We start from the raw sequence: 24,799 nt of genomic DNA, 5'->3' as shown, positions 1-24,799 counted from the left end.
GGAGCATGGAGCCCCCCTGAGTAAGGTAGACCTCAAAAGAGCTTACTGGGCATGGATTGATCACCAGGATCTCAGCAACACTAATATGGGCAGGCTAACCAAAGTTTTTTACATTCACAAACAAATTGTTAGCTTCGAGCCCTATCTTGATTTTGTGCAGAAACCAAGGGATAGATCATTGTACCTCCAATTCAGATTTGAGACACTCCCAACTCGAGAGTTTACTAGCAAATGGAAGCCTCCCCATCAGACCCCGGACACTTGCCTGAATTGTGTGGGGAAGGTTGAAAGCACGGCACACATTATGTTTGAATGCCCAGCGTATAAAAATCCAAGAAGAAGATGGCTAGGTCCTGCTTGTCGCCTGCTGGGCATATCAAACTACCGTGTGGCACTACGCATATTACGATCAGATACCAGCCTAGTGCTAGTCTTTGCCGTGGCCAAATTTCTGGGGCGGTCATGGATCATCAGAAGTAAACTCCCTTGTTCTACCACATGATTTTGTTTAATGTTTTTATTCTTGATTTTATCACATGTGAAATGTTTTTTAACCATATTTTAAATTCTTAACTTTTTTGATATTTTATAACATTGTAATCTTTTGAGATAAGTCATTAAGTTATTGGACGGAGAGTCTTCCTACAGTCATTGTCATCTGTTATAAATGTCGCTTTTTTGATAAATTGTACCTTTTATGTCTGTATGTTTATGCTTTTATGATACAATTTTTATCGAAATAAAGCTTTTTGACTGACTGACTATTAAACTCTTTTACACAGTTTGTATCTGCAGTAACCTTTGTCTCATCAAAATCAATCAAAAACAAACCAGATAATGTTCTGACTCGCGACAAAGCAACATATGCCATACCCTCTTTAAATACAGTAGATCCAATGTTCACCAATGCACTGTCTACACTTAATCCTTGAGATTTGTGAATAGTCACTGCATATGCCAGAGAAAATGGAAATTGTTTCCTAGGGACATATAAATCTTTAACAAGCAAAAAACTAACTGAACAACGACCAATTTCTTTAACTTCTTCAATCTGATCAAATTTAATTTTTAAAAATTCAATTCCTTCTTTTTTCTGATAATTAACACAATCTACCACTTTACCCATTGCGCCATTAACTAACCCTTTTTCTACATCCAAATTTCGCCTTAAAATTACCCGACAGTTTACACATGCATACAGTGTCTTTTCTAAACTAGCTGTTTTAGATATTTTTTTCTAAAGAATCCAGTTTTGTTTTCAACTTTCCCGTCAAAATAATAGTGATTCCTTCATGCTCTATTTTATCGATGGCTTCCATTTTTATAATTTCTTCATTTTCCAGTTTCAATAGTTCTTCGTTGAACATGGAACACTCTAGCTGTGTTGGCATTAAACAGATCACTGATTTATTTTCAGCAATTTTCATGTACACTTTTGCAGGAACGACATTTTCATTTGGAAAGACATTGCAAAGTAATTGACTTTCCAAAGCTTGTTTGCCATGTTTTGTAAGAATTCCAATTCTTATATCTTGAAGAATACTTCCATATTCAGCATCCTTTGCCTGTCGCATATTTGTTGTCAGTTCTTTGTATTCAAAATTAGTCCATATGTTCACATTACCAACACTACCAAGAGACTTTCTGGTATCTTCATGTGCAAGTGTTTTAAATACCGGTTGTCCTTTTACCGGAGTCAGTTGCAATAGATCTACAAAAACTATGACGTGTTTTCCTCCAAATAACACGTCATACTCTGTTTTAAGAATTTGTTGCATTCTTAAATGCACAAAGGCAAGCATCAAGTTTGAGACCATGCTCACCTCATCAATAATGAGAAGTTTCATTTTCTTCAAGACTCTTGAAACTTCACAACAAGCTTCTCCAGATAGCTTGTGGTATTCCAATTTGTTCTCATGCTCTACTGGTAGCATTAGTAAACAATGTAAAGTAATTTCTTTAATGTTATGTGCTGCCAAACCAGTTGGAGCAGTGACAACACAAGACAAATGCGACTCAGTTGTTTTCTGCAGATAACTTGTTATTACTTTAATTAAGAAATGTTTCCTGTTTCAGCTTCACCACTCACATACATTCGGATAGGTTGAAATGATGTACATGAGCACCCTTTCTTTTCATGAAATAATCCATGGTCAATCTGCTCTTTCACTTGTTGATATATTTGTTTCTGTTCAACGTTTAGTTGTTCTTCCAAGTTTCCTAACTGTATTACATCTTCTTGAGCTTGATACATTGCTGTTTCCACCTCATTCATGGCAGTTGCTGCTTCATTTTCAACAATTGGTTGTCCTAGTGGATCTTGACTCAGTGCAGCAGAACTTTGACTGTCTTGAGAACTGTCTCTAGCAATCTCAGCTGCAATTGTAGCTTCTTGATCAATCTCATCATTCAACATTTTCACATAATTTGCAAAAGCACTGCATTGTATGCTATCTTTACAAGCATTAAATGAATCTTCATAGCTCTGAAAATCTCCAAGTAATTCCAGTTCTGAACGCCATGGTTTGAACATTTGCAAAAGGGCTAAATAGTAAAATTCCCTTTTATCAGCAGTGTCGCAACTCAGTTTCCTGTGATTAATTAAATTTCCTTTCCTTTGTTTCACGAGACATCCTTCAGAACCAATAACTGCATATTTTCCATCATTGATGTTCTCTGTAGTATTCCGTTTAAAAGTGTAGTTTTGCAGCACTTCATAGAGACACATGTTCTCAAGATGATGACTTCTGTTCGGGTAATATGTGTCCAACATATTCGTTTTCAAAATATCTGTACTTTCTGGTTCTTTTTCTGCTAAATATTCAATTTCTTGAACAGATTTCAGTACCCGATTTCGCATTCCTGCAAGACCAAATGATTCTTCTACTTATGGAATATAGACTTGCAGATGATAACCGATCTGAACATTCATATGCTCCAATTTCACGATGCGATAACATCTTCAAACTGAAACTGTATAACTTTTTACTTAGAGTCTTCTCGTGAGAAATCTCTTCCCACATTTCTTTCAATTCCGTCTTTTCTGATTTAGTAATGAAGGACGTCACACATCGTGCAACAGCAATCGAATTGTCTGCAACATACTGAATATCCATGGTAGCATTCCACATGGATAAAATAACTGGATTGTAGTCATTTATGTATTTTGATTCTTCACTTCTTTTTAAGTTGTAGGTATTTTTCAGAGACTTTCTTGTGATGGTATGTCGCATAGCTGACATAAAACTGTTCACTCTTCCTTTGGATAATACAGGACGTGGAAGTCCAAAACGACATTTGGTATAGAACTTATCCTTTGACTTGTACTTTGTCGACAGTATTTTCCACATCGATTGCCTTGGAATCGTAAGGCTTGTTGTTTTAAGTTTTTATGTTCTTTGCTATTGAGTACAGCACATGTGGCATAATCTTCAATGAAAGACAAAACAGTTTCATCTGAATCTGTTTCAAATTTGGGGGCGTCCGTGATCCATAACAACATATGTATATGAGGAGCACCTCTTGCTTGATACTCCTATCTCCAAAAGAAATCCATAACTTCTCCAAGAGGAGGATTCTTTTTATTTCAGATGAAAGACATCACAGATTCACATCCATGATTGAAATATCTGCATACATTAACAGGATCTAATGAGCACAATTCTCCAGGTGTCTTGTATTCAATATTTTTTATATTGGAATTTGCCTCTCGAAGAAATTCAAGTAAATCATCCCAAGCATACTCAGCACAGCTTGGTGTAACAAACCATGTAGGAGTTCCCAAGTTACGTAGCATACATTTCAGTTCTCCATGACGACGGAACCAATATTCATTAGTCCCTCGCTGACATGCCATCAGATTAATCAACTGAGATTCTAAATGATCATCTCTCTGATGCACTTTATCCATAAAATCCTTTGCAGTTACATTTTGCAGATGCATTCCAGTTTTTAAAATGCATATGAAAGTCCAGACAAGTCACTTTCAAACAGAAGATGAAACATATAAGGGATACATTGTCGCTTGTTGTCCGATATTCAGATGCAGGAATCTGCACAGGACGTTCATCATATCGTCCACCTTTTCCTGTTGGAAACAACTGCGGGAAACAACGAGCTTCCAAACTCTCTTCCCATACACTCATGGGACTTCCTGTTGCTTTTTTCATTTGGAACAACTCAATCGTATTCCCCATCACCTCTTTAGAATGAAGTGGATGTACACTGTAATGTTCATAGATTTCTTCACATCTGGACATGTCCACTTTTTCAATTTGTCCACTTAATGTTTCAGTATCTTCTGCAAATCTATTTCTTTTTCTCCTACAAACACATTTCTATACTACTCATTACTTTGTATCAGATACAATGTTGCCTTTTGCACTTTTCTTACATCCACTAACTCTTGCCAGATTTTCTTATTCTTAGTAGGAACACCATTAACTAGAATGACTAGTGGCTCATTTTCTGCATGGTCTACACCAATAGTTTCAATATTTTTCCTTAAGTCTAACGGTAAATATACAACTCTTCCTTTCAATCCTCTTTGCAACTCTGATGAAGGTAATTTACCTGTTTTAGGCTCCATGCGAACAATAGCCTGAAACGGGTGAACACATTGAATGAGAGGAATAGCAACCAACTCTAGATTATTATGAATTGCTCTAGCAAGGATTTTATTTCTCATCTAATGTATTATAACAATATTTGCAAATACGCTGCTCAGATCCCAAATTAAAACAATCCTCTACCAACAAATAAGTTGCAAATTCCATCCACTTATCATTATCTTCTATTTCACTTTTTAAATACAGATTGACACCCCTAGTCTGATTTTTATAGTGAGTTCACCAACAACAAATACAAGAAAGATTTGGTCTTTCACCTGAAATTACCTTAAACTTTGTGATTTCATCCTCAAACTTTTTCGGAATCATAGGTTCTACATTGTCTTCAACATTTTCTACACTCTCTTGCTGAGGACCAAAGTAACAAAACTCAATATCCTCACAAACCTTCTTCACAACTGATACTGAGCCACGTAAAAGAGCACTGTTCAACTCATTTAACTTTAGTGCTGGACTTTTCGCATAATACAACCTTCTCACTAACTTCCGCATTTGAGTATGATGTACTGTCAGCATCCTGAAATGGTGAAAAACACTTTCACAAACTTTCCTAGAAAGACAAGCCAGAGAATGACCTTGCAAACCAGAATTTTTTCTCACTCTGCAAGGGTCTAGTCCTTGCAACACCTTAATCTTTTGTTTAACACTTATTTTAGTATATGCGCGTAAAAAACTACATAATTTATCAATAGATTCCTGTCGTACACTACAAATACTACTGCAATCCCATGTATACACAGGGTGTTTAGGACGTCTCCCTAGAACTTCATCAGCTATCACTTCTTCTGCATTTCTTTCAACCATTTTCTCATTCTCAATTGGACAACCATCTCTAACTTCGTAACCTCTACAACTGGTGTCAACTGCAAACAGTAATTTTTTGCTCTGTAAATAACTCTCTTCATTAAAGAAAGGCTCTGAACTGGAATTGTGTTTCCATTCTCCCAAAAAAAATCACAATTTTTTTTCTATTAATTACTCTTTTCCTCCTACTTTTGGCCTTCATTAAATTGATTGGTTTATCTAGTGATCAAATTCTGTTTAATACTAAAATGAATAGTTTCCTTTTTACTTCTAAAGCCTTTTCAACAATGTTTTCAATATGCTTCTTCTTTTTATAAAATAGAGCTCTCTTTTTATATTTCTTCACATCTTTCAGCAAATCATGTACTACTCTCTTGTAAAATATTTTATTTCGGAATTCCTTATACTGATTTTGCCTTCTTTTAGAACACTTTGTCTCCTTTGACTGAACATTTGTTTTTTTTGCTCTTTTTTAGGTCTCGCCTAGGCAGCGCTTGCGCTGTCTTGTTGAGACATGCAGTATACACTATAGTGTATATAAGCTCCACCCACTCTCCACCCATCATTTTCATTGGCTGGTATCCTAGATGGTGCCTTCCGATTGGTTGTAGGCTTATTAGTCCCTCCTTATGATTGAAATTTATGGAAATTTCTTCATTTGTGTCCTTCCACGGCTATTGGCCCCTTTACTGCACAGACTACTTTCTTCCAATGCCTTCTCACACCCCCATACTATTGCATTGCCAATGCTTGTTTTATTTGCCTCTGCCAATGCTTGTTTTATTTGTCTCTGCCAATGCTTGTTTTATTTGTCCCTGCCAATGCTTGTTTTATGTGTCTTTTATGTGTCTCTGCCAATGCTTGTTTTATGTGTCTATGCCAATGCTTGTTTTATTTGTCTCTGCCAATGCTTGTTTTATGTGTCTTTTATGTGTCTCTGCCAATGCTTGTTTTATTTGTCTCTCCCCACAAAGCTTGTTTTATCTGAGATCTCTGTTTAATTATTTAGGATTAATACAGCCCACGCCGCCTCGGATTACAGCCCAAGCCGAGGATCGAACTCTGCTCTCCAACTCCAACGTCGACAGCTTTATATGTTACGCCACCGCTCGTCGCTTCAAAACAAGCCCCCTTAGAGGGGTTTATCTTTGTGTCCATTGCGTGCACTATAGTGCCCCTGGGGCAAAAGCAGGGACCTACTAGAGTGCTTCTCTATCAGAATGCACTTTGTGGTCCCCCCGGGGCACAAACAGGCATCCACTTCAGCATGCCTAAGCAAGCGTTTACAATGCAATAGGTCTCGGATTTACGCGAGTTTAAGCTATTGGCATTGTAAACGGCAATGTCTTTTATTCATGTTTTAAAATCCAAAACAAAAATAAAAGGCATTGTTATTTACAATAACAATAGCTCAAACTCACGTATGAGAAGAATGTTCCTGCGAGGACTCGGAGACGTGATGCGACGCGGGACCGGCGGGGGAGATGCCTCATCCTAGTAAGTTTTCTTAAATTTAATTAAACGCCCCCCCCACCTCTCCCTGCGCGTACCCCTCTCCCCCGTCATGCCAGCCGCGACCGGGCGGCAATCACTGCATACTGTTTCCGACTTGTGCTACCTTCAGTTCACGCATTAACTCTGACGAATTCCAACTTTAAATTATGCACTGTATAATAGTGCAGGCGCATAAAAACAAGTGGCCATTCTCCTCAAGTCCATCTCTCTGTATTTGTTGCAGGCACGGTGCACCATTCCCTTAGCACACCAGCAATCATTTCTGGATTTGAGCCGAACTTGTTGAAGGCAGACACGGCGATAAACACACGGCACTGATACTCCTTTCTCAATGAGACCTGAGCCACAAGGTGCATGACGTGACCAGATGCCACTGTCGCTTTTGATGGGTGGCTCATTACAGCCTTTTCTCTGGATCCCAGAGTAGCTGATCACTGCTGGCCAGTGCCGTGGGTGCTCACGTTGTCATTAATGACCAATGGCTATAGATCGCTCCCATAAAGAAAACACAAAGTTTTCCTTTAAACCCTAACTTTCCAATTGTAACTTGGACAATTGATGAAGTCTTTCTGTAGGAGGTGGCATTGTTTGACTTAGGGCATGATTTAGGGAATTGATTTGGCTCCAGATTTATTTTCGAATATCACACTCAGTGTCCCAAACAACTGTGACTATGATTTGTTCTCACAAACAGTCGAAGCCAATATCCGATCTGTAATGTTTATTTTGAAAGACACATCCACAATCAGAAAACCCGGGGAGGGGTAACAATGGAAGCCGAGATTCAACCTCTGCATGATTCTAGAGGTGGTTGTGAGGTCGTGTTGCTATTTTATAATGATTTAATATTCCATTTGCAAGCTGCCATATTAATGAACCCCTAGTCAAAAGGCATGCCCATGTTATAGTAATGTGATTAAAGTTCTCTGGTCTCTGACGTGCACAGCCTCGCTGCCATGCATGGAACTGCAACGCGAGGTTTCTCACTGAAGCTAGATAAGCATTTGAGATTTCCACTGTTGAAAAAGTCCCTTTTCGTTTTTCTCATGGTTGGTACATTTATCTAAAATATCAGTGTCTGCTGCGTGAATTCAATCCAGCTCTCAATGTGTAGAAATACAAATATTAGGCACGTTTGTGGAGGAGCGAGCATTAGATGCTCAGTTGCTTGTGAAGGCAAAGTTCTGTCCCTTATATATTTTTTTCAGAAACATGATTTAGACTCCAAGTCCGTTCGGAGGGATATTTTTCATTCACTAGAGCAAGTAAATGGTAAGTTGTTATTCACTAATGGGGCTCAATGCAAATCAGAGAAAAGTTGTACAAATGTCTCACACCCACCGGGTTCTGATCGAGTGTTTAAAGGCTGGGCTTTCAAATAATGCAATGATGCTTTCAGTTCGCAAGTTTCTCTGCTGTCGGAATTATATTTATGTGCAGGTGTTAACCTGGTAATGATACTGAACATGGCAGGGTCCGTGGAATTATGCGGCAGGACAGGGCCAAATTATGCGGCAAAAAAGGACAAATAATGTAGCATAATGTGATACGACACCTCATCTGGCTTAGTAAGCGCTATATAAATTCAATTACAATTACATTTTGTAATAGAATTACTTTATTATTTTGTCATTTTTAGGTCGAGCATTCAAGACCTCTTGTATATACTTTAGTATATACTTATATGTGTATGTACTTTGTGGGCTCTGGAGAACAGCCCTAGGACTTGTCTGCTCCGCTTAGGGTCTTTTTTTTCTGTTCAACTGCCTCTGTTTAACTGTCTTGATAGAAAACGATCAGTAGAGGTCAGTAAAATACCAGAATTGCTTTCTGCTGCGGGACTTTCTTTTTAAAAAAATTCTGGCAACTGCCTTTATTTAACTTTCTTGATAGAAAACGACCAACAGAGGTCAGTAAAATACCAGAATCGCTTTAGCATCCTCTAGATTCCAGTCTATAGAAATTGTCTTCCACGAGCACCCGCAGACAATAATATTTTTTTCAAATCTTGTATTTTCAATGATATGTAAAAGAAACAATTGATGGACGGAATGCTGGACAATGCAAACATTCACCCCCAGTCACAAGCATCTGGGTTTAATCCATCATTCTTTTGCTCACCACCCCAGTTTGGACCCAGCCATATGCAAATCAGTCTTGACCCTGTTCCACGTGGATCCCGTACTCTCCATGCCACTGGAGTCAAGATATCCTGGGTGATGAGGGTTGAAACCCCAAAACCGGTCCTAGGATGCTTATTTATAGTCCAGGGAGAACATGGCCTGGCAGTTTGGGCTGGACTGTTCCCATTGGGCGTAGGGTCAAGACTGAGTTGCATATGGCAGGGTTCAAATCGGAATGGCATGAGGATCAAAAAAACGATGGATTAAGGCCCAGATCTCTGTACTGGGCTGAATGTGTGACATTGTTCTGCATCCTGTCCTTCAATTGTTCTTTTTGCTATTCAGTGATAAGACCACCGAAGGCCCTGATTTTATATTAAAAATAGAGCTTTGAACTATACCATTTCCCACTGAAAGGCAATATTTCTCTCCATGTGTTCCCATACCTGGCGTGTTGTGCAGTTTGGTGCTTACTTTCCATCCATGTTAAAGAACAGTAGATGTTTCAGCACCCAGGCTAATGTGCTGCATGGCTAAATACATATAAGGTCCCAAAGGCGAGACCGATTGCATTGCAAATGCTTGTTTTTGTAGTTGAAACATTCTCAGTGGATTCAGCGTTCTGTACATTCTGTTTCCTCCTACAAACATTTTTAATAAATTGCTTTGTGATCTTACCAGAAGATTTTTTCTTTTTAGCCAACATTATCTTGTACATTCAATACTTGTGGTTGACTTCTCTTCAAGTAATTCTCCTGTCTCTCTTTTCTTTTTCTTTTTTTTTCAGGCATGATTTCTCTATTTTAACATCGAAAAACAGTATCTGTAAAAAAGAATCACAAATAAAAGTATATTAATAACTTTCAAATTCATACTATTCTATTACTGTAATAACACATTTTATATAAAAACTGACTAAGAAACTATAGCCATGAAGCACACGTGTGACGATGGTTAAAACACTACATGCATAGTGCATACTACTTTGAAGCAGTTCATGCCCTAAAGCCTACCTCACTAAAAGAGTACATGCTAACTGACTGAATGATTACAATACTATTAGGAAACGAACTGGGTGTGTGACGGTGTTTCCTAGAAGTGTATGAATACTGACATGGATATTGATGGTGTGAAAGACAAGTGTGTAGGTGATTAGAGACCTACATGCATACTGGACACATGTTTCAATCCATCCATATGTTAAGGCCTGTCTCACTCCAATACTATTTGGATACTGATTAAATGATTAGAGTACTGCAAGAAGAGTGCCTGGGTGAGTTTATAAGTGTTCAGGTTTTGGCACAGTGAATGGATTACTCCATGGTGCTGAATGGGTCACTAGAGGACTCCAAGGGGAGTGACAGAGTATTTGCTAGAAGTGTATGAATACTGACTAGGGAATTGAAGGTGTAAAGCACAAGTGTGTAGGTGGTTAGAGGACTGCATGCATAGTGGATAGGCATTTGAAGCAATTCATGTGCTAAGGCCTGGCTCAGTGCATGAGTACTTGGGTACTGACTGAATGATTAGAGTACTGCAAGGAGAGAGCCTGGGTGAATTTATAAATCGTTGTCTTTTGGCGCAGTGAATGGATTAGTACATGGTGCTGAATGGGTCACTGGAGGAGTACAAGGGAAGTGATAGGATGTTTGCTGCACTGTATGTATACTGAGTGGGGAATTAAAGGTGTGAAAGACAAGTGTGTAGGTGGTTAGAAGACTGCATGCATACTGGATAGACGTTTGAAGCAATTCATGTGCTAAGGGCTGGCTCACTGCATGATTACTTGGGTACTGACTGAATGATTAAAGCACTGCAAGGAGACTACCTGGGTGAATGTATAAGTGGTTGCCTTTCGGTGCAGTGAATGGATTAGTACATGGTGCTGAATGGGTCACTGGAGAAGTATAAGGAGAGTGAGAGAGTATTTGCGGGAACTGTATGAATACTGTCTGGGATATTGAAGGTGTGAAAGACAAGTATGTAGGTGACTAGAGACCTACATCCATAATGGATAGACGTTTGAAACAATCCATAGAGTAACACTTGGATCACTGCAAAACTACCTGACTACTGACTGAATCATTAGAGTACTACAAAAAAGAGTGACTCGGTGAATCTTTTTAAGATCTTGGATTCTAGTGCAGTGAATAGGTTAGTACTTACTGCCAAATGAGTCAGTGGAGGTGTGCAATTAAAGTGACAGAGTGTTTATTGGAGTTTATAGATACTGACAGAGAAATTGAACGTCTGAAAGGCAATTTTGTTGGTAGTTACAGGCCTCCATGCATACTGGAAACACATTTGAATCAATCCATGTGCTAAGGCCTGCCTCACTCCATTAGTACTTAGGTACTGACTGAATTATTAGACTATTGCAAGAAGCGTACCTGGATGAATTTACAAGTGTTTCAGTTTTGGCGCAGTGAATGCTTTACTACATGGTGCTGAATAAGTCACCGGAACACTGCAAGGGGAGTGACAGGATGTTTGCTGAAAGTACATGGATACTCACTGGGGAATTGAAGCTATTAAAGACAAGTGAATAGTGTGTTAGAAGATTGCATGCATACTGCATAGACATTTGTAGCCCTCTATGTGGTAATGCATGGTTCACTCCATGAGTACCTGGAAACTGACTGAATCATTAGACTACTGCTAGGAGAGTGCCTGGGTAAAACTTTTAAGTTTTTCAGTTTTGGCACAGTAAAAAGATTAGTACATGGTACTGGATCAGTCACTGGCTGAGTGCAAGATGAGTGACAAGATGTTTATTGAAGTATATAGATACTGACTAGTTAATTAAAGAAGTGAAAGACAAGTGTGTAGGTGACTAGAGGCCTGTATGCATACTGCATAGGGGTTTCAAGCAGTCCATGTTGTAAGGCCTGGCTCGCTGCATGAGTACTTGGATACTGACTGAATGATAAGAGTACTACAAAGAGAGTGCCTGAGTGAATTTATAAGGGTTTGGGTTTTGGCAAAGTGAATGGTTTAGTATATGCTACTGAATGGGTCACTAGAGGAGTACATGGGGAGTGACAGAGTGTTTGCTTGAAGTGTATGAATACTGACTGTGGAATTAAAGGTGTGAAAGAGAACTGTGTAGATGGTTAGAGGACTGCATGCATAGTGGATAAGCATTTGAATCAATGCATGTGCTAAGGCCTGCCTCACTTAGTTACTACTTGAATATTAACTGAATGTTTACAGTATTGCAAGGACACTTCCTGGGTGATTACATAAGCAATGTCTGCCTTCTAATTCTAACAAAACTTGAGAACAGGAAAGTTTTTAAGCAGTTATGCATATTCAAACATATGAAGTACCCAAATGCTTCTCTCACAGTGGTTCCCAAATGCACACAGACTCACAGTGTGATTCTAAACGAGCAACACTATACCTAGGAGTTTACCAAAACTCATTCACTACTGTGGAAGGGGTAAGGGTACTGTACACAACCTACATATTTCAGTACTACACTTTACTGTCAATGCCTGACTCATTTTATCAATGCATAAGCAATGACTGGTTTCTAATGCTACTAAAACTTGACAACATGACAGGTTTTCAAACAGTTATCTGTCAGCAAATACACGATGTTACCAAATGCTTCTCTTACAGTGGTTCCCAAATGCACACAGACTCACAGTGTGATTCTAGACAAGCAACACTATCTCTAGGAGTTTACCAAAACTCATTCACTACTGTGGAAGGGGTAAGGGGACTGAACACAATCTACATATTTAAGTACTGCACTTTAGAGTCAAAGCCTGACTCATTTTATCAATGCATAAGCAATGACTGGCTTCTAATGCTACTAAAACTTGATAACATGACAGGTTTTAAAAAAGTTATCTGTCAGCAAATACCCGATGTTACCAAATGCTTCTCTCACAGTGGTTCCCAAATGCACACACACTCACAGTGTAATTCTAGACAAGCAATACTATCACTAGGAGTTTACCAAAACTCATTCACCACTATGGAAGGGGTAAGGGGACTGCACACAATCCACATATTTAAGTACTGCACTTTAGTGTCAAAGCCTGACTCATTTTATCAATGCATAAGAAAAGACTGGCTTCTAATGCTACTAAAACTTGACAACATGACAGGTTTTAAAACAGTTATCTGTCAGCAAATACACGATGTTACCAAATCCTTCTCTCATAATCCTTACCCAAATGCACACAGAGTCATAGTGTGATTTTAGGCAAGCGACACTATCCTAGGAGTTTACCAAAACTCATTCACTAGTGTAGAAGGGGTAAAAGTACTGTACACAATCTACATATTTAAGTACTGCACTTTAGTGTCAAAGCCTGACTCATTTTATCAATCCATAAGCAAAGACCGGCTTCTAATGCTACTAAAACTTGACAACATGAGAGGTTTTAAAACAGTTATCTTTCAGCAAATACATGATGTTACCAAATGCTTCTCTCACAGGGGTTCCCAAATGCACACAGACTCGCAGTGTGATTGTAGACAAGCAACACTATCCCTAGGAGTTTACCAAAACTCATTCACTACTGTGCAAGGGGTAAGGGTACTGCACACAATCTACATATAAGTACTGCACTTTAGTGTCAAAGCCTAACTCATTTTATCAAAGCATAAGCAAAGACTGGCTTCTAATGCTACTACAACTTGACAACATGGCAGGTTTTAAAACAGTTATCTGTTAGCAAATACATGATGTTCCCAAATGCTTCTCTCACAGTGGTTCCCAAATGCACACAGACTCACAGTGTGATTCTACACAAGCAACACTATCCCTAGGAGTTTACCAAAACTCATTCATTACTGTGGAAGGGGTAAGGGGACTGCACACAATCTACATATTTCAGGACTCCAGTTTAGTGTCAAAGCCTGACTCATTTAATCAAAGCATAATCAAAGACTGGCTTCTATTGCTAGTAAAACTTGACAACATGACAGGTTTTAAAACACTTATCTGTCAGCAAATACATAATGTTACCAAATACTTCTCTCACAGTGGTTCCCAAATGCACACTGACTCACAGTGTGATTCTAGACAAGCAACACAATCCCTACGAGTTTACCAAAACTCATTCACTACTCTGGAAGGGATAAGGGTACTGCACACAATCTACATATTTCAGTACTGCACTTTACTGTCAATGCCTGACTCATTTTATCAATGCATAAGCAAAGACTGGCTTCTAATGCTACTAAAACATGACAACATGACAGGTTTTAAAACAGTCATCTGTCAGCAAATACATGATGTTACCAAATGCTTCCCTCACAATGGTTACCCAAATGCACATAGACTCACAGTGTGATTCTAGACAAACAACACTATCCCTATGAGTTTACCAAAACACATTTCTTAATCTACGAGTACTACATTTTAGTGTAGAAACATTACTCATTTTGAAAATTCATAAACAATGACTGGTTTCTAATTCTACCAAAATATAAAAACAGCACAGTTATCTGTCTGCAAACACATGAAAAACACAACTGTTTATCACAGAATGGTTTCTACATGCACACACACTGTCAATAAGATTGTAGAAAAAACAATGTACTCCCTGCACTTTAGCAGGAGAAATACATTAGTCTGATTAAAATCAAAATAGTCCACATACATCCCCTCTCAATTAAATAACTCACCTTTCAAGTTGTTTTGTAGATTAAGAAGTATATCAGTCACACACCAGATTTTCTTATACAGAATCTCTGCACTGTGCACCTGTCAGCAAAACCAAAGAATGTCAATGTTTCCCTCTCATTTTCCATACATATACATGTAAACATCAAATCACATTCCTTCCCACATATATTCAAAAGCAAACACACATTTCTATTGGTTAAACATTTCAACCCTTTCCAAATGACATAAATTTGAACCCTACCCCCAATCTGCCTTCTGCCTGTTACTATAGCAACAGGTCAGGGAACACTGAACTGAGCACACAGGTCACAAGTTCAGCACAAAATGTTGCTAATCAAAACAGCAAGTGTGCTTGACTTTTCAACATATTCAAAAAGAACAAGGGAACCCAAAAGGTAATTGAGGACCTTGGGTAATCGTTAATTACAAACAAACAATGGTCATCAAATGATTTAAAGAGGAATGGGAATAAATATAGTCCAGAATCGGAGCTATATTAAGAATGTCCAGCCGGACAACCAGTTTAATTTTTCAATGAAACAAGACAAATAAACAACAACAAATTATATGTGGGACACAGTCCTGCATCCGCTGGGAACAATGACATTTACAAAACAAACAGACATTTCAGGCAAGACAAAGGAGCTTATTTACAAATTGTTTGACTTTTCAACATATCAGCTTATCATATATAATGTTCCTTTCACACACTTTTTGTTAACCAATAAGAATCATGAGTTTAAAAAACAGAAACATGCACCCTACCTTTCAAACAACCAATGATTTTTGTCTTTTTTCAAAACTGCATCTTAGTCACCATTTTAGAAAAATCTTACTTTTCAAACTGCCATTTCATTTACAGAGACCATCTGAGTGCATCCAGACCTCCCTTCAAGATGCTTAGAGTGTGGATTGTGGGACACAGCTATATTTTCTGGAGCCAAAGATATGCAGAAAACAAAGGCATTCACAAAGACCTAGGTCTGCTAAATGTAGACATTAAATGGATTGGACTGAGAGGGTCAAAGTGGCACCAATTGATGTCATTGGTAAAAACCTTTATGCATATCCAACACCCTGACCCCGTAATAGTGCACTGTGGTGGCAATGACCTAGGCACTTTGACTGGGGTAGGTCTGGAAATGCTTATGAAGGACACCTTTGCAGAATTCTTTTCACTTTTTCCCAAAACTGCCTTTGTGTATTCCAACATATGCCAAAGGCAGAAGTGGAACTGGTCCAATAATTTTTGTCCACAAATTGAGAAAGCTAGGAAACATGTGAATAAATCTGTTTCTGCTTTTCTCCGAGACTATAGAATGGGGTCCATTTACAATAACAATCTGCGCTTTCATATGCAAGAGATGTATAGGAGAGATGGAGTACACTTTACTGATGAAGGAAACAGAGTCTTCCTCAACAACTTTAGACTCTGTATAGGTACTTACTTATAAGTACCAAAAACTCTCAATGAACACAACGGCTCTTTTTAGAGCCACTCAAGAACAAAACACTTAAGCTAGATGTTTATCTCCCAAAAATGTCAGTTTTTTTTCCTTGGATCCGCGCACCCAACGCATTAGGAACCGCGCACCCAACGCGAGAGGAATCATGCACCCAACGCGTTAGGATGCGCGATTCCTAATTTTACCGTAAAAAAAAAAATAGCCCCTATCACTAATTTTTATTATCCCCGGGGACCCCATCCCCCGGGGCTTATAAAACAACGTTGGGGACCGTGGGGGGAGCCCCAACGCCCCCACGGTCCCAGCCGGCTCCCCGCGTCCTTCGGGAGCCGGCATTGCTTTTCCACATGGGGAGCTGCTGACATGCAGCTCCCCGTGTGGAAAAGCAATATCGTTTGGATTTTGAAAGAGAGAGAAGGTTTCCCTGCTCTCTCTTTCAAAATCCTAACGAAGTTTGCTATGGGGTTGCTTCTAATGCTACTAAAACTTGACAACATGCCAAGTTTTAAAACAGTTATCTGTCAGCAAATACATGATGTTCCCATATGCTTCTCTCACAGTGGTTCCCAAATGCACACAGACTCACAGTGTGATTCTATACAAGCAACACTATCCCTAGGAGTTTACCAAAACTCATTCACTACTATGGAAGGGGTAAGGGGACTGCACACAATCTACATATTTCAGGACTCCACTTTAGTGTCAATGCCTGACTCATTTAATCAAAGCATAAGCAAAGACTGGCACCCCAGGACACTGTAGGAGCCGGCCCTGGGGGGTGACGGTCCCCAGGGCCCTCGAAGGCTCCAGGAGGGGGGTGACACAGCCCCCCTCCCCCTATTAATTTTCGAATTTTTTACCCCCGGGATTTGGCCCACCCAGGGGCTTTGTTTTGTTTTTCTTTTTCGTCCGGATCCGTGCACCCTGTGCGCATTTTGCCTTTTTTTTTTTTTAAAAGGGGGCCCCAGGGGGTCCTTTTGGGACCCCCTAAGCAACACTAGAGGGTCAGAGTATTTCTACCCTGCCCCCTTTATATGTTTTAAACACTTATTCCCCTTACTTCTTCAGCCTCGCTTCTACCGAGGCACAAAATGGCTGCCAACAGTTCCTGGTTTCGTATGTAGACAGACACTTGCCAGCCAATTAGCATTCAGCACGTGATCAGGAGGGTGCGCGCTCGGTTCGGGGAGGGTGCGCATAGGGTGCCCTTAGGGTGCGCGGATCCTCCCAGGCCATAGATATATCTATCTTTTTTAGTCTCATTTTCTCAGGAATTACTGAACAGATTTACACCATTTATGCAAAAGGCACGAGTTTGAACTGAGGACTACCTCTTTGCCAAATCTGGTGTAATTCCGTTCAGCAGTTCGGGCTGTAGCTGCGTCAACATGTCCTATGGGAAATTGCATGGGGAAAACGCGTTTTGGGACCCCCTTTTTTCTCGGCCCCCGCTTGGCGAATCACCACGAAACTTTCAGGATAGGAGCAGACCAGAGCTGGCCAAAAGTTTGGAAAATTTTCCGAAAATTCGTCAACCGGCGCCAGGCTTATTGGGGATAGAATGTTGCGGATTTCCTATGGAAAATATGTCCTAACTATAACTACCTACTGGCGACCGCCAGTAGGTAATATATATATATATATATATATATTTAGTATACTATGTATACATGCGAAAATGTGTCTGTCCACCTGTTTACCTAAGTGGCACGGAAAAAATGGGTGGAACTGACGTCAGCACACCGACAAGGTCCTCTTATGGCTCCTATGACGTCATAAGGTGTCGCGAGCGGAGCCGTGCTATTATACATCGTCGTCGACGTGGGAGAGCTAGGAAAGAATTTCTGCGGAATGCTGGCACAGGGGATATTCACCTGGGTGTTCAGGCTAGTCCTTTGGGAGCAACTGTTTATGTTGCCACTCCAGAAACCGAAACCAATAATCCGAGGACAGAGGCCCTGCAGATGGCACACGAGGTGGGGAGCCCAGTCATATGCACCGGAGGGGCAGCGAAGTGACAAGCACCACTACCCACAGAAAAGGTAACAAGGGCACTGAATAACACAGGATCTTCTCTTTGTATCTGGCAGGAACAACAAGGTTAAAATGCCCTAGTTCCAAAATGTAGAATTAGTGCTACAACGGTCTTGAAGAGGACCTGCGATGGATGCCGCTTCTGCCTTCCGTACACTGGAGGAGGCACATGGGCCATGCGGTACGGTCATACTGCAGTGGAATGCACACTCACTGACCGCTCATGTCACTGCTCCACACTTCGGGGGCAAGGCTTTCCATTAGCTGTGTTTTCTGATGACGTGTCGCGCCGGGTCCGTCCAACAGCAGAACCCCTTTAGAGCTAAACAGACTCTTCCACTCTCTCACCGGAAGTGAAACCAGGCCACGCGGACACTTTCACAATACAACAGCCGGGACTGCACTTTTCGGTAAAAAAACACATTCCTTCCTCCTAATTTATCAAATAAATGACTCACTGAAGAACAGGGGCCAGCTTTGATGGGTAAACAGCTGTTACAATGACTTTTTTACTTCGCGATACCATTGCAACGCATGCATTACCACACATGCGTTGTACATCGCAAAGTCATTACTACGCATTTTTTTAGAACGCACGGTCATTTACCACGCATACCTTTACAACAAATTTTGTTGTAAAGGTATGTATGGTAAATGACCATGAGTTCTAAAAAAATATAGACGATCCACGTCGTTGTAAGGAAACAGAGGCTGTTCTTTTTGCTCACAACGACGTACACCACCCCTCAGAGATGACATGAAGCAGGGAACCATGCGGAGTGAAAGGTAAGGGGGATTGGGCATGGGGCGGTGGTTACTTTTCTAGGGTTTAGGGTAGTGCAGTGGTGTTTGGGTAGTGTAGGGGGTTGTGCTGAGGGCAGTGTTTTAGGCTTTAGGGTAGTGCAGTGGTGTTTGTGTAGTGTAGGGGGTCATGCTGGGGGTAGTGTTTTAGGGTTTAGGGTAGTGCAGTGATGTTTCTGTAGTGTAGGGGGTCATGCTTGGGGTAGATTTAGGGTTTATGGTAGTGCAGTGGTGTTTGTGTAGTGTAGGGGGTCATGCTGAGGGTATATTTAGGGTTTAGGGTAGTGCAGTGGTGTTTGGGTAGTATAGGGGGTACTGCTGGGGGTAGTGTTTTAGGGTTTAGGGTAGTGCAGTGGTGTTTGGGTAGTATAGGGGTAATGCAGGGGGTAGTGTTTTAGGGTTTAGGGTAGTGCAGTGGTGTTTGGGTAGTGTAGGGGGTCATGCTGGGGGTAGTGATTTAGGGTTTAGGGTAGTGCAGTGGTGTTTGTGTAGTGTAGGGGGTAGTGTTTTAGGGTAGTGCAGTGGTGATTGTGTAGTGTAGGGGGTCGTTCTGGGGTAGTGTTTTAGGGTTTAGGGTAGTGCAGTGGTGTTTGTGTAGTGTAGGGGGTAGTGTTTTAGGGTTTAGGGTAGTGCAGTGGTCTTTCGGTAGTGTAGGGGGTCGTGCTGGGGGTGGTGTTTTAGGGTTTAGGGTGGTGCAGTGGTGTTCAGTTAGTGTAGGGGGTGGTGCTGGGGGTGGACAAGTTTTAAATGATGATTTCTTCATTCTTTGGAATGGCAACCCAGACTATGCTCAAAACTTTGCATCACAATTGATTGGCAATTGTTTAAATTTAAATTTCACTTCTAGCATTAGTAGGACAGAAGTATGCTTCCTTGACTTAGTAGTGTTTATAAAAGATAAAAAGTTACATTCCAGAACATATGAAAAAAACAACGGCTGGAAATTTTATTTTGCATTTAGAAACTTTTCATCCAGCAAAATTGAAGCAAAGTATCCCATATGCAGAATATCTTCAGATGAAGAGGAACTGCAGTGATGAAGCCACTTTAAATGAAGCACAATGGGAACTAGAAAAACAATTTGTCGAAAGAGGCTACAGCCTGTAAAGTTTTGAAGCAAGCTAAAGATTAAGCATATAAGGTGTCTGGGAGTTTCTAATATTTGCCCAAAGTGAAAGAAAAAAGAAGGAAATGCAGAGGATTGTAATAAACCCAGGGTGATCACGGTGTATAATTTTTACCAAATTGAGAACATTTTTAACCAGGCACTGGCATCTTGTAAAGAGTGACCCCATGATCAGACATATGGTCCCCAAAATACCTCTATTAACGTTCAGGCGTGCAAAATCAATGTGCCAGGAACTGGTAGAGAGCAGACCAGAGGTGTAGTGAGTCGATATCTAGCTTAGGGGTAACCCTGGATTTTGGAAGTGTCAGAGATGCAAAGCATGCAAACAAGGTGTGAATAAAATGGAAATCACGTCGCCATTATTGAGAACTCCACTTAAAATACAGAAGTGAATATGTGGTATATGTACTACAATGTCCCTGCCCGAAGTTATATGTGGGGAGCACCATACATATGGTGCAAGTGAAAATATTGCAGCACTTGGGGGGGCCATAAAAAATTATGATAAGAGTGATCCAGTTGCCCGCCACATACAGGAACATCACAATAACAGATGTGATGACCTACAGTACTTTGTAATTGATTCAGTACAAAAGAATAGGAGTGGAGGCATTAGAGAGTTGAAATTAAGACATCTCGAATCGAGGTGCATTGTCATCCTCAATACGAACAATTCTTTTGGTTTGAATTCCGACAAAGAGCTGTATGTACATACTTAATGAGCTGTATGAGACATACCCTCTTAGTTCTTGAAGATACCAGTTTTAGAACAGGCGCAATAAAAGAAGAGTCAATATAGGTAGGGACACAATAGGCAGTGTTATCTCCACTTTGGAAGTTTGGGTTAAAATAGAGCTATGATGGTGCATTCATGAAAATAATTGGTACTGAATATTGAAAGGAAATGAAGAGTAAGTGCTATACAATGTTTGCAGTAAAATGTTTTCCTGGGAGGGAGAACATATGGAGACAAGCAACAAGAATGAGTAGATAAGTTGGATAGGCAATGCAAAAAAGAGAGTACCCAAAGCAGGAAGATATATGAATTAATTGTTATCTAGATTTGAGAGTCTCTATTTATATGGAGTTTTTCCTGCTTTTATTCACTGTTTTTATTCATAGTTTCTTATGAATTAATGAAATGTTGAGTGTTCAAAATTGTTTTCCCAATGCCCAAGGAAAAGCATATAATTGTTTGTGGAGTTCATTTAGAAGAAATGGTTCAGTGCATTATTGTTGTGTACCAGGCTGAGGAGGAAAAGACAGAAAGGATGTAACTGTGTACTGACAGAGCATGTGCACTTGATATGCACAATTATAGTACTAGTACTTTATATTTAGTAAGAGAAATAACACGTTTGCACTTTATAAAGAAAATAAAAAAATATATATCATAAATTATAACAAGAAGAGAGCACTTTTTAGGAATATGGGAAAATAATGTCATTGCATGTTTACAGCACTTGCACTTTATAAAAAAGAGATGAAAATATAAAAAGAAAAATTGTAATTGTTTAATAGATGTAATAGAGTGGAATAATGGGTAAAAGAAACAAGAGAAAATTGAGAGAATTGAAAATGTGATAGTATTGTTAAGAAAAGAGAAGATGAAATCATGTAAAGTGGTTAGAAGTGTGTCTACTACGTTCATGCTACCTGCAGAAACAGCGTGGTGATATTTATATAACTGAAGAAGAAGGGCATCTCAAGTATGTGAACAAGGCAGCCCAGACAAGAGTTGAAAGCATATATATCACCCAGTCGCCAGTAGGTAGTTATAGTTAGGGCCTTGTTTCTTTTCAAAAAGCGTTTTTTCTTTTGCTAATATCTTTGGAGCTGTTTGACGAATCTTCGTGAAATTTTCAAAACTAGTGGCCCACTCACTTCAGCTGCTGTATTGAAGTTTCAGGGTGATTTGTCAAGCAGGGGTTGCGAAAAAGAGGGGGTCCCAAAGTGCATTTACTAAATGTTAATTTCAAAAGGGAAACTTTAGACACAGCTACACCCCATACTTCAGAACAGAATTACACCAAATTTGGCAAAAATGTAGCTGTTGGTTCAGAAAGCACTCTTTTTGTTGAATTGTGTAAATACGTTCAGTAGTTCCTGAGAAATGTAAACATTTCTGTGATATACACATATGGGTGAGGAGGATCGGTGAACCATCCCGATCTCGAGTCTGTGATCTGGTTGGCTGGCAACAGTTCCATCCAAGAAGTGTGGGCAGCCATCTTGTGACTCGGTTGAACCAAGTCACAAGGAAAAAGGTTCAAAAACATAACAAATGTAAAAAAGGGGGCAGGGTAGAAACATACTGACTCTGTAGGCCTGCTGAGGGGGTCCCATAAGTACCCCAAAAGCATTTTGTTTCCATTTTCGGCAGGATTTGCATTAAGGCCACGAATCCCGCCGAAAAAACCCAAAACTAAGCATGGTTTCCTGCGCTTCGTTTCCTTTAGGCCACCGGCTGGGCCAGGTTTGTGGGGGCAATGATCTAAATACATGCAGAGGCCTACACAGGCCCCCACAGCCTCAGGGACCGCCACCTCCCCGGGGCTTTATTTTTTTTTTTTTAAAGGTGGGGGGGCTCCTGGCCCCCCACGCACCCCCAGAGACCACCACCTCCCTGGGGCTATATTGAAAAGATGTGTGGGGGGGGCTCCAACCCCCCTACGGAGCCCCAGGGACAACCACCTCCCCGGGGCTATAATACAAAATAAAGTGTGGGGGGTGGACCCCACACAGCCTCAGGGACCACCACCTCCCTGGGACTTTAATACTGTTGGAGGGAGGCCACACAGTCCCCCTCGTGGAGCCGTAAATGGCCATGGGCACTGCCACCCCCCAGGGCTGGCTCTAGCAATGTCCCTGGGTGCCCACTCCCGGGCCATGGAAGTTTGCTATGGGATGGCGGGTGCACTGCTCCTGCCATCCCATAGCAAAGAAGTGCTACAGTTTGAACAAGTGAGAGCCTTTTGCTTTCACGTGTTCGAAGTGGAGTACTTTGCTTATTACCCCCAGGGAGCTGCATGTCAGCAGCTCCCTGGAGGTACAAAGCCATGCTGGCTCCCACAGGAGGCGCGAGCCAGCTGGACCGTGGGGGAATCCCAAACAAATGGCCATGCCCCGGAAGATGGGGTCCCCGGGACCGAAAATGGCCTAGGAGGGGGCTGCTTGTCACCGCTCCTTTTTTTTCTTTTTTTAAAGGAATGATCTGGCCCATGGGGATGGGGTCCCAGGGGCCAAAATCAGTCTGGGGAGGGACAGGGCCCCCTCCTTACATTTTTTTTAAATAAATGGCCTGGCCCAGGGGAATAGGGTCCCAGCAGCTGAAAATGGCCCAGGAGGGGTGGTGGCTCAGCCCCCTTCGCTTTAATATGAAAAACAATGGCCATGACCCAGGGGATGGGCTTCCTGGGACCGAAATTGGCCTGGGGAGGCGGGCCCGCTACCCTTTTGTGATAAAAAAAGAAAGGCCTAGCCCTGGGGGAAGGGATCCCCGGGGCCGAAATCAGCCTCCGGAGGGGGGCCACGTTGCCCCTGTCTCCTGTTTTTGATAAATGTAAAAAGAAAAATGGGTCAGGCCCGGGGAGATTGGAGCCCACATCCCCCTTCCTAAAAAGAAAAGAAAAGGAAGCTGGCAACTCGCCGGAGGCCCTGCCCCCTCAATGCACTACTCTGCATATGCACCTCCTGGCATGCTTTTTGTTGGGGAATGAGGTCCCCTTCGATGCTGAGGGTCCTTAGGGGCCAACTAGCCCACCTGCTACCTCCAGTAAGCCCTACACAGTGGGATTTCTGAAAGGTGGTTAGAGGCCAAGCCCCTTTTTACACCAATCTGCAAATGTGCCTCTTTGCGCACTGCTGGTGGGGCGATGAGGTCTTCTTGTGTCCTGAGGACTTCAGGACTAAAGTCGACTTCATCCCCCAAGCAGCAGTGCGCCAGGAGGCACCTTATCAGAGAAATGTAAAAAGGGGGCGTGGCCTCTGACCACCTTTCAGCAATCCAGCTTTATGGGGCTTAATGAAGGTAAAAGGAGGGCTAGTTGGCCCCCAGGGACCCTTAAGAGGCAAGAGCGCGCCCGGAGGCACGTGTGCAGAGTGGAGGGAAAGGGGCCGAGGCCTGCGACCACCTCTCAGCAATCCCACTGTTTGGGGCTTACTAAAGGTGGCAGGTAGGCTAATTGGCCCCCAAGGACCCCCAGCAGTAAAGGGGACTTCATCCCCCAACCAAGAGCGCGCCAGGAGGCACGTTTGCAGAGTGGTGGACAAAGGGGGCGTGGCCTGGTATCAGAACTCAGCAATCCTGCTGTGTGGAACTTACTGGAGGTAATAGGAGGGAGAGTTGGCCCCCAAGGACGACCTTGTGGGCTAACTACATCTCCTGTTACCTACAGTAAGCCCCACACAGTGGGATTGCTAAGAGGTTTTTGGAGGCCATGCCCCATTATCCACCACTCTGCAAACACACCTCCTGGCGCACTACTGGTATTGGGGGATGAAGTCCACTTTACTCCTGATGGACCTTGGGGACCACAAAGCAATCCCGGTACCTCCTGTAAGTCCTACGCAGAGGAATTCCTGAGCACTCGTTGGAGGCCCAGTCCTCTTTCTCCACCACTCTGCAAATGCTACTGTTAGTTAAAAAACCC

Source organism: Triturus cristatus, chromosome 3_2 (assembly GCF_964204655.1).
Source record: "Triturus cristatus chromosome 3_2, aTriCri1.1, whole genome shotgun sequence".
Taxonomy (NCBI): Eukaryota; Metazoa; Chordata; class Amphibia; order Caudata; family Salamandridae; genus Triturus; species Triturus cristatus.
Note: the sequence above shows the minus strand (reverse complement) of the source record.